This window comes from Mus caroli, unplaced genomic scaffold (genome assembly GCF_978045245.1).
Source record: "Mus caroli unplaced genomic scaffold, Mus_caroli_1 scaffold_2, whole genome shotgun sequence".
Taxonomy (NCBI): domain Eukaryota; kingdom Metazoa; phylum Chordata; class Mammalia; order Rodentia; family Muridae; genus Mus; species Mus caroli.
The window spans coordinates 125,443,161-125,454,609 of record NW_028227257.1 but is presented as its reverse complement, the minus strand read 5'-3'; the positions used below and the strand labels follow the sequence as shown (position 1 = coordinate 125,454,609).

Sequence of the window (11,449 nt, the reverse complement as noted above, 5' to 3'; positions counted from 1 at the left end):
AATTGGTAGGAATAGTATCCAAATCATAGAGGACATGTTTCCAAAATTGCCAGTATCTATGAATTGCTTTTCATTAAATATTTAGTTATGGACATATATTTTCAAGCATTAAAGTGTACATTTTTATGAGACATTCACTACTTCTACATACTGTGATAGTTTCAATATTGAATGTCCCCTAAAGACCCTAAGTTGAAGCTGTGTTTCCAAGATGATGCTATCTACAGCGGTGAAAACATTAAATGAAGCCTGGTGGGAGAACTTAAGGAGAACCCTATTGATGGGGATTGTAGCACCCTGTTGCTATACCTTCCTTTTATATGCTTTCTAAATTTGAGATGAGTAGTTCTCTGCCACAGGTCATTTGTACTGACTAGTCACAGGCCAAATGTAACATGACACACTTAATTGTAGACTAGATCATCTGAAACTATGAAAAAAGTAAATATTTTTCTTTATAAAATAGGTGTCTTAGGTATTGTGTGATAGCAATAAAATGCCAACTCTATTTACACAGTCAAAATGGGTGCCACATGATAATAATAATACCCATGATCCAAGTATAAATTTGCAACTTCATGTGTAGTAAACTGTACTGGGATATTTGTTTCCTTACAGTAATATAATAAATATTTTAACACTCATGATAATTGATGGTTCTATTTTCAGAAGACAGTATATATAACTATAAAATCACACGCACACATATATAAACACACGCATATGAATATATATATTGAATGTCCCCTAAAGACCCTAAGTTGAAGCTGTGTTTCCAAGATGATGCTATCTACAGCGGTGAAAACATTAAATGAAGCCTGGTGATGCAATATATATATATGCATATGTACCATATATACATATCATAGTGATAGAGCATTCTGTTATTTTTCATGCTGCTATATTGGTTTTTCATCATATGTTCCTTGAAGCCTTATCATATTTTCCAATATAATCAATTTACTCCATATTCAAATGTATAGGTATGATGTATATGTCTCCTAAATTCACCTAAGTACCCAACAAACAAGTAATTAGCTTCTGTTAAAGGCCTTACTTCCATGTCACTTTTTCAAATTAAAAATCTAAAACATAAAATGAAGAGTAACTCTGTTTCCAAACCTGGTTGAAATGACTGCTCCAGGGAAATTTCAGGAACGAGAGAGGCTATAATATATGTGATTCTCCTGTTATCCACTAAGTCATAAATCTATATAAACTGCCATTTTGGTCCTTGTTTGTATTGCACTAAAAAACTTCAGTAGCTGTATTCATCAATATATTTTATGCTTTCCAATATATTTTGTTTAAGAAAAGGAATTAATAAAATTCTATTGTTCTTGGCGATATCATGAGTTTTGTTGATTTTTTAAGTTTTAGGCTCTTTTTCCCCATTATTTTATTCTTGCAGCTGTCACAAAGTTCTTTCATCTAATGGGGTACTGCATAAGTCTATTTTATTTTATAAGGGCTAAAACAAAATTTTGGCAACTGTTTTTCTTCTTTTCTTGCCTCCTTTTATCTCCCTCAAGAATATTAGAATCATATTTAATTTTTAGCTTAGGAGGACTGTATCACCCTGTCTTACAGTGAGTTGTACCAAGCATGTCTTTCATGAGTTGCTATATCTATGCTAGATTGCTTGATTCTTACTGTTTTCAGAACTGCTTATACAGCCGCAAACATTTGACCTTGTATTATAAACAATATAATATCCAAGTAATCACTTGGCATGTTTTCTGGTTAGCTTTATGTCCACTCTAGTTAACAAAAACTAGAGCTATCTGAAAGGAAGGAACCTCAACTTAAAAAGTGCTTCCATAAAATCCAGCTATAAGGCACTTTCTGATTAATGATAAATGGCAGAGATCCCAGCCCATTATGGGTGGTGCTTTCTGTGGTCTCGTGGTTCTGGGCTTTATAGGACAGCAGACTGAGCAAAGTCATGGGGAGCAAGGCACTAAAAAGCAGACCCACTTATTACCTATGCAACAGCTTCTGCCTCCAGTTTTCTGTACTGTTGGAATTCCTGTCCTGACTTCATTCAATTAACAGCAATATAGAAGTATAAGTCAAATAAACCCTTTCCTTCTTAACTTGCTTTTCAGCCATGGTTTTTTCTTATAGCAATGGAAATGCTAAGATATTACATCTAGATTATTTACTAAAACTAAATCAACCTTGACTTCCTTGACTAGACTGTTAAATATTTCATTTTTTGCATGTCTCCTTTTTGCTCTTGAGTGTGTGTTTGGTCCAGGCCTTGGAGCTGTGCTTCAAGCTGTTTCTTGATTGGTAGCAAAATAAAAATCATATCTGTATATTGCAGTATTTCCTGGATGATCTGAAGGTATAAATGCCTTCACTTTTATTAGAATAATAGGGTTTTGCTTGGGTAGACAGACTAACGTATAAAGAGTATATATAATTGTTTTAAGCAAATAAATAATATATATATCTTAGTTAAGTTCTTAGATCTTTATGTAAACATATTTAAAAGAAGGGAAAATAGGACTTATGAATTTAATTCTGTGTAATTAGTGCACCGTGACTATCTTATTATTTATAGTTTATTTATTTATAGTTTAATCTTCCAGCTTTATGTCAGTATGCTCTAGGATCTATGTTGTTGCTTATAGTTCAGCATGTCTTAACGAGCCATTCAAACTCTCTGTATGAAAAGGGAAACCTGCCAGTCAAATCTATTCACCCATCAGTTACGTACCTTTCTGTTAGAAATTCTTCCTTCTAGTAAAGCCATAATTTGAAAAGCTAGTTATTCATGAAAACGGATTTATCTGGTAACTCATTAGATGCAGAAGATTTGTGACAACATCTGAAAGAATAAAATCATGAAAAAATTCTTATTCCTTAGAAAATAAACAAAACTAATGATGTAGCTAAGAATAAATGAATGGAAAGTTTTGGAGAAATTTAATGGCCATTTCCTAAGATTTCTTGGCACTGTGGCAGAATCAAAAAGTATTTTAATGAACCTAAAACTATGAACTCAATTACATCAATGTTACAAGGGAAAAACACATCTCAACATATTTATACTTCCTGCCTAAGTCCATGAATCAGTTTATCCTTTCAATGTTTATAGCAAGCTAGGGAGCTTGTATTTACTTCAAATGTCTCATTAGTCACCCCATTTTATTTTTCACTCCTCAAAATTATTTTCAATTGAATAATGAATGAGATGGGGTGTTTTATATTGATAATGCATGTTATGTTATAAGTGATAGGGTGTGTTTAGTTTTGTCAGTGTACCTAACATTTGATGTCTCAGGTGAAACGCTTTGAACTTGTTCACAGTAAGAGGATCCAAAACCCTGCACCCACACACTTCCTGCTTATGACTGAGGCATGTCTTCCTCATGAATTCAGTTTCCTTCCATCTACACCACCTTGCTGAATACGGAGGACACAGGGTTCTAATGTGCTACTGGTGATACAAATTCACAGGTAGATGAGCTATATTAAAGAGAAATAAGAGAAATTAGGACAGCTATTTTTGAAATTAAGGATTTTCATTTTACTGGTCAAAAATAGGGCAATGATTGAGCTGTTTAATTGAAAGGATAAAATCAAGGGCAGAATTTCTTTTAATCTTATTTTTTCTCTTTTCTGTTTTCTTTGATTTGCACTGCCATATTCACCACATAAGGTAATCTTTCCAGGATGTCTGTTTTCACAGATGGGTTATGTATTAGTTTAGAGTCCTTTCTAGCATATTCTAGGCCCTATGTCTGGTTATTACTAATATTTCTTCTGTTTCAAATATTTATTTTATGTGTGGTTGTGTTATGCTCTTACTTTGATCTGCTGTCTACATAATAAACTAGTAAAAAATGTCTATCTTTACTGTCCCATATGATGCTAGTTCTGATATAAAAGGGTAGTGACTTATTAATTGTGTCTGTGTAATAGTGAGAGAACTTTATCAAGCCAACATTCTCTCACATCGTATTGTCTGGTATTAAAGCACTTTCTGTATATAAGCTCACAAAATATTGGGGTAAGAGTAAAAAGAACAAATGATCGGCTTAGACTGTCATTCTGCTGAAGTATATGGTCATATAATAGCTGAACAACTTAAAAAAAAACAACACCCCATCAATTCCCCCAGAACCCCCCTTCCTTGCAGCATCAAGTTTCTATAGGAGTAATCACATCTTCTCCTACTGAAGCCAGACAATGCAGTCCTCTGTTACATGTGTGCTGGGGGCCATGGACCAGCACATGTATGATCTTTGGCTGGTTGCTCAGACTCTGGGAGCTCTGAGAGGTATGGGTTAGTTGATAGGATGAAGAACTCAGGGGGGACCAGGAAGTGGAGGCAATATTAGGACTGTAAATAAATAAAATAATTTAATAAAAAAATTTAAAGATCCAAATTGGAAGATAGAGGATTATGGAGTATAGACCTTCAAGTAGGCAACTATTACCTTTTGTAGATGCGATATTATGTATTTGTGGAGATTCAGTGGAAACTGTGTCTTTATTTTCCTGAGTATTTACAAAAACAAGGAAATAATATTTGAAAAGTTTTGAGGTTGAAAGGGGAGAAAGAATGAAATTTTGCTTTTCCTTCATCATATGATAATCTTCAGATTTTTAAAAATTTTGTGTCTGGTTGTCATTTTTAAATGAATCCTCAAAATTATTTATGGTAATTTGACAGGGTCCCCAAACTAATTTAAATAATTAAACTGTAGCTCTGAAGATACAGAGAATCTGTCTATGCCTTTTATTCTTTATTGTTCCATATTGAGTTCTGGCTGTCCTACAGCCTAGTATGGCTTCTCCACTTCTGTATACAAATGGTATCTTTTATATACAAAGACCAGAGTGAAATATCATGATCTATTTTTTTAAAGTGTTTTCCACTGGAGTCTAAGAGTTTGCTCAGTGGTTAAAACCATTGACTGCTCTTCTAGAGGACCCAGGTACAAATCTATTCTTTCAGAAGATAGAAGTGTTATTCCCAGAAACCACGTGGTAGTTCACAGCCACTTGTAATTCTAGTTTCTCAGGATCAGACATTCTTCTCTGGCCTCCACAATCATAGAGTATACATATGTATAGACATATGTAGGCAAAACACTCACAGGCATAGAAAAAAACTAAATAAACCTAAAACACTTATGAATCTCTTTCAACTAAAACGTCCTTCATCCTATGAGAAACCTATCCTTGTTCTTTCTTACATCTTTTACATCATCCCCTTTTCTGTTTGGTTTTTAAATTTAAATTGCTTGAATAATTTAAAATAACTATTTACACACTATTTATTTAACGTATAAGAAGACTGGTGAACAAAAAAATAAGAACTGTCCAAAATTATAATAATAGTAATATGTTGAACACAACTACATCTCAAAAATGTTAAGTACCTTACAAAGACTAGGTATGAAATCAATGCTTACTCTACAGCAGTATTTATATGATAGTCTAAAAAATAAACGGACAAAATTGTGGTGGCCTAAGTTTAAGGACTTCTTTGAGTTACTCTAAAGAACCACAAAGAAACTTTTTGAATGATAGGACTTTTTCTCTCTTGATTTTCCTGGTTATATTGCACCTATGTCTGTGCATATGAATTAATCTGGCCATGTCCATTAAATTTGTGAGTTTTATTTTAACTTAATTATACTTCATTATTCACTCTTGCTGTTATATATGATTAAAGACTTCATTTGACTTTATTAAAATATCAAATCTCAAGATCTCACGATAACGCCTTTTAAATTGTAAAGCTATGGGAGCTGCTCACCAGGTACTGCAGCTGCAGGCTCAGGGTGTCACGTGCTGCACTTGATGAGTGTAGGATCCAGCGTCCAGGATGTGGTGGTCCTTGATCTATCTCTCTTGTCTGCTGGCACTGACCATGACAAGCTTTCCTTCCACCCACTGTCGGATGACCTGATTAACCATATCAACAGGCAGAGTACAACATGGCAGGCTGAACACAACTTCTACAATGTTGACATAAGCTATCTGAAGAAGCTGTGTGGTACCATTCTGGGTGGACCCAAGCTGCCGGAAAGGGTTGGGTTCGGTGAGGATATCAATCTACCTGAAACCTTTGATACACGGGAACAGTGGTCCTACTGCCCCATCATCGAACAGAACCAGGGGTTCTGCTGCTTTCGTTGGGAATTTGGGGCAGTGGGAGCCATTTCTGACCAAATCTGCCTTCACACCAATGGCCAAGTCAACATGGAGGTGTCTGCTGAGGACCGGCTTACCCGTTGTGGTATGCAGTGTGGGGATGGCTGTAATGGTGGCTATCCCTCTGGAACATGGGCTTTTGGACGATAAAAGGCCTGGTTTCTGGCAGAGTCTACAATTCTCATGAAGGTTGCTTACCATACACCATCCCTCCCTGTGAGCATCAAGTAGATGGCTCTCATCTCCTGTGTATTGGAGAAGGAGATACTTCCAGAAGCAATAAGAGCTTTGAGGCTGGCTACTTCCCCATCCTATAAAGAAGATAAGCACTATGGGTACACTTGCCACCACGTGTTTGAAAGCGAGGAGATCATGGCAGAAATCTAGAAAAATGGCCCAGTGGAGGGTGCCTTCACTGTGTTTGCTGGCTTTTTGACTTATAAGTCAGGAGTATACAAGCATGAAACTGGTGATATGATGGGTGGCCATGCCATCTGCATTCTAGGCTGGGCAGTAGAGAATGGAGTTCCCTTCTGGCTGGGAGCCAACTCTTGGAACATTGACTGGGGTGATAGTAGCTTCTTTAAATCCTCAGAGGAGAGAACCACTGTGGGATTGAATCAGAAATTTCCGCTGAAATCCCACACACTGACCAGTACTGGGGAAGATTCTAATCTGCTGTGACTTGATTGACCAGTCCTTAGGGACTTTTTCCAAAATTTAACAACCCAGACAGGGAGTGAGGCAGACAGGAGAGTCTGATTCTTTGAGTTCAACTAACATGTATGAAGCTTTCGGCAAGGATTTGGAGACTGGACCAGAGCTGCCTGCCATCAACTCTACCCTCCAAGCGCGTTGTCCTTACCTGGCTCCCTTCTAGCCTCTCCCAAGGCTAGGATGCAGATTACAGTCTGCATCCTAGCCTTTCCCTAGACTAGTGCTACTTGTAGTGCCTGCTGCTGTGACTCTGCCTGTCATCCCTCCCACACTCATCCCAGCATTCGCAGACCCAAGGGCTTTGGCTGCAGGATTTCCAAAAGAATGAATACCAACTTCCGACAGATGCCACCTGTCAGCCGCACTTTGAAGCTAGTCACTTCGCGGTCTATGGCAGGCATTGAAGGCCCAATGCAGTACTCTGGAGAAAGCTACCTTTTCTCAACGCATCTGCATCCATCGACACTAGTAATGTGGACAGCTCTCTTTGGTCCTGTCCTCAGCTGACGTTTTTTCAATAGGATTTTATGCTTTGTGTACCTCAACTGAGTATAAAGAGCTGTACTGGTTTTAAAGATCATCTCCTAATTGTATGACTTAAAACAAGTTACATGGTAACGGTTTTCTGGGTGACCAACAGACACCACAATGAAACTAGTCTGGGAAAAATCTGCATTTTGTTGTAGTCGCCACTTAACCCTGTCAATTTAACAAGGAATGGCTGTGCCAATAAACTAATTCTCCATCTGTTTGAAAAAAAAAAAGTGAAACTATGTTACTAAATATTATTCTTTCATTTGTAGGTGTATTAGTCAGAGTTCTCTAGAGTCACAGAATTTATGGATAGTCTCTATAGAGTAAGGGAATTCGTTGATGAATTAAAATCTGTAGTCCAACTCCCAACAATGGTCAGCAACAGCTGTGAATTTAAGTCCCAGGATCTAGCAGTTGCTCAAACCCACAAGGCAAGCAGGCAAAGAAGAGAGCTTGAATCTTCCTTCTTCCAATGTCCTTACGTAGGTCTCCAGCAGAAGGTGTGGCCCAGATTAAAATTGTATGCCACCAGGCATGGATCTGGGACTTGCTTTGTTCCAGATGACCTTAAAGTCATCAATCTCCCTACCTTAATCTTCTGTGATCCATAGCCACTATACCTCAAAATCTCCATGTCAAGATCCAGGTCAGATACTTCTATCTCCCAGCCTCCAGATTAGGATCACAGATGAGCTTTCCATTTCTGGATTATAGTTCATTCTAGATATAGTCAAGTTGACAACCAGGAATAATCACTAGAGTAGGTCACACTGCTTTTCATATCAACATTGAAATGACATTGTTGGCATCTTCATGTGAGCCCACCATATTTCCACAGTTTTCTGCTTCAAATGGATACTACTGAATATTTTGTATTCTTTGTTAATATGTGTCCTGAAATATTAATTTTTCTTCCATTTTAAAAATACTAATTTAAGTTAAAATTTATTTAGCTTTTGAATTGTTCTTGTAAATGGCTTTCTACTCCAAGGATCCTCATGTCCTCAATACTTACTTATAATCTGATCTTGTTGTTTAGTAGAATAAAACTCTTAAATGAAAGGGATGGCTGAGGTTCACAGAAAGCAGGAACTAGCTCAGAATGTGAGAAAAAATAGATATAAGTAGAGAGCACTGCTGGGATTAGAAAAATAATTAAAGGGGGATGAGAATAAAGGAATAGGCAAAAGGAGGGGATGGGCAAGAAGATAAAAAAACAGAAAGGTAAGGATTATGAAATGTGCTTGTGCAAGCATACTATTTTGTGAACTAATTAAAATATAATAACAAAATAAAACTCTAAATGGAAGTACTCTGCATGAGTAAATAATGCTGCACACAGAAATCATAGGTTATCCAAAAAAAACCCCATGCTGTGTACTGAATACCTCCCTATAAATCACCTACCAGGGAGGTCTCAGAGGCTTCCCCCTAACAATACAGGCTATTGTCAATGCTCTTCATTGTCAGCCAGTGCTATATGATAGAAACCTGTTGTTGAGGATACCACACACTTTGGTTGCAAGGTAAAGAGAGATCATAATGGAATTATGAGAGAAATTTCCTCCCTGAAGGCTAGTGTTCATTGTACTGGAAGTTGTAATGCAGGTATGGGGAGCAGGGGGTTCATCAATGGTATTACCCAGCTATGAATCCTGAAACACAAATATCAACCTGAAAGGCAATATGATGCTATGGCTATAATGGTGTGACTGTTATTGGTATAAACAACTGCTTTTATTCCATAAGAGAAATCTATGTTTGTTGCTATAAGTCATGCCAAAAGCTCATAGCTGTTGTGGAAGTCATAGGCCCTCAAACCTTCTACTACAGTTTTGGTAAGTGAACATGTTGTGAAGCTGCTTCAAAATATTTATGTTTGTGTCTGATAGATTAATACTGCATTCAGCTTTGATCACACAAGTTTCTGCTTATAGTGGACAATGGTTAAGGCAGACTCATAAACAAATGTCCAAAGTACTGAAAATAAGTGGCTATTGAGTTCTCAACTCTTAACAACTATATGAACCATCCAAGACTCGAGGAGTATTATAGGAGACTGAAATATTGTAAAAGGTTGATGATGAGAAAGAATGCTGTCTATGTAGCTATAGCACTTACAAACTCATACAAGTTGTGGTGATCTGAACAACATGAGGACCATCAACATCCCTTCATGGATGGAGATGCATGCCTCACCTCTGTCTGAGGGAATATTGACAATGAATGCTTGTTGGGGGAGGAGTTGTTATTTTCCTCATTATTATAGGAACTAATAACTTACTGATGTTCCTTGAAATAAGCCCCTATCTGTGCTCATGCAAACAACCCTAATTAAATACAATAGGTCACATAAAATCAACAAGGAAACAAGATAAGACACAAAAATAAGAGGGGCCTTGTTGGCAAGAAAGGATTCAGTGGTAGTAGTAGTGGTAAGAGAGAGAGAGAAGTTTAGGTGTAGAAATGTAGCAAAGCAAATAAGTGTATAAAATTGTTGATTAATAAAATTTGATATTCATGTAGAGATACACTAATAAGTTAATATATTTATTATTGTAGACATTAGAATACATAAAGGTTAGAAACATGACTACTAAAAGCACAACTTGTTAAATATATTTGCAAACAATGAAGTTTATAAAATTTAATTGCTGTAATCTGAGAAGTAATTATAATTAACAAAAGTTCCATTTCTTGGTCAAAAATATGTGTGCTGAGAAGAAACTTCAGCCTTCACTCAGATGATGTCCTTAACAAACTCAATGACTCTACATAGCATTTCTCAAGCTGACCTTGACTTTGCAAATTTATTAAATTCAAGTTACAATCCATGACCTCATCTAAGTACATGAATCTTTTATTGACATATAACAGATTCTTATTAGGTTTATTTTGTTTTTATCTCAAATGGAAGGGCATGGAGGTTTTAATGTTTATAGGTTAAATAGCTTCTAAATCCTGTAGTTATGGTCAAAAAGAACTTTAAACCAGATAGTAGATTTTTAGGCAGTTTTCTGTAACAAATAAAAAGATTTTCCCATGGGACATCTCAGGGTAGGGGTAGTTACTTCTAATGTTTATCTTATTAGTGAATATTGCACTCATTGTAGAGAAGTGAAACCTATTTGGAAAGACATTTCCATGACCTCTCACTCCAATTTTCAGAAGTCTCCTATTCTGTAATTGTTTTCTGAAGCTTAACATAAAATTTTGCTCCTCATGAACAAAGAATATTTAGTGATTGTTCATTTGCTACTCAATCCCAATAATTTTATAAATTTTTGTTGGTATTCCATATGTGTGTATATCTGTTTATACATTTTTGTCTTCAGTTTGAATTGCAATTATTTTATTAAATAATTTGTATGGGAAATGAAAGTCCTCATTCATTATGTTTTAATATTATTTCAGTTATGTTCAGGCAGCAAGAGCACAGGTATTGTAGATTTGGCAATGCCAAGCACCTTATGAGAAGAGTATGATATATATGTGTGTATGTGTGTGTGTATGACACACACACACACACACACACATATATATATATATATATATATATATATATATATACATACATATATACTCATATATACAAGGACAATTGGTTTATTTAATTCCTCCTTCTGCCCTATAATATTTAGAAACAAGGAACTGACAAAGTATGCATTAGAATTTACATTTGTATTAATAGAGACTACTGCCAGAAAATTGAATGAACTTAATATATTGGAAGGATTTATATAAAGCAGAAAGATAGCAAAGAATGGACTGATACCCATAACTTTTACCAGAGGCTAGAAACCAAGAACAATCTGTTCTAAAGCTGGGAAAGTGACTTGTATAATAAACGAAATGAGCTACTATAGGTCACGGCTTGCTAAGATGAATCACCTTGCTATGCCTTCCATGCCCCCTGCTTCAGATGGTCAAGAGTCCATATTCATCAAGAGGACTGTCCATTTACTGAAAGAGCAGTCCCAGGTATACAGGGCTAAGAGAAGAAGGAGGTGGTGCCCTATGT

At 36.2% G+C, this 11,449-nt stretch overlaps 1 pseudogene; it reads left to right on the top strand.

The window, feature by feature from the left end:
- The first annotated feature begins 5,848 nt into the window (after nt 1-5,848).
- LOC110287863 (cathepsin B pseudogene) lies at nt 5,849-6,851 on the top strand (annotated as a pseudogene).
- The last annotated feature ends 4,598 nt before the right edge of the window (nt 6,852-11,449 follow it).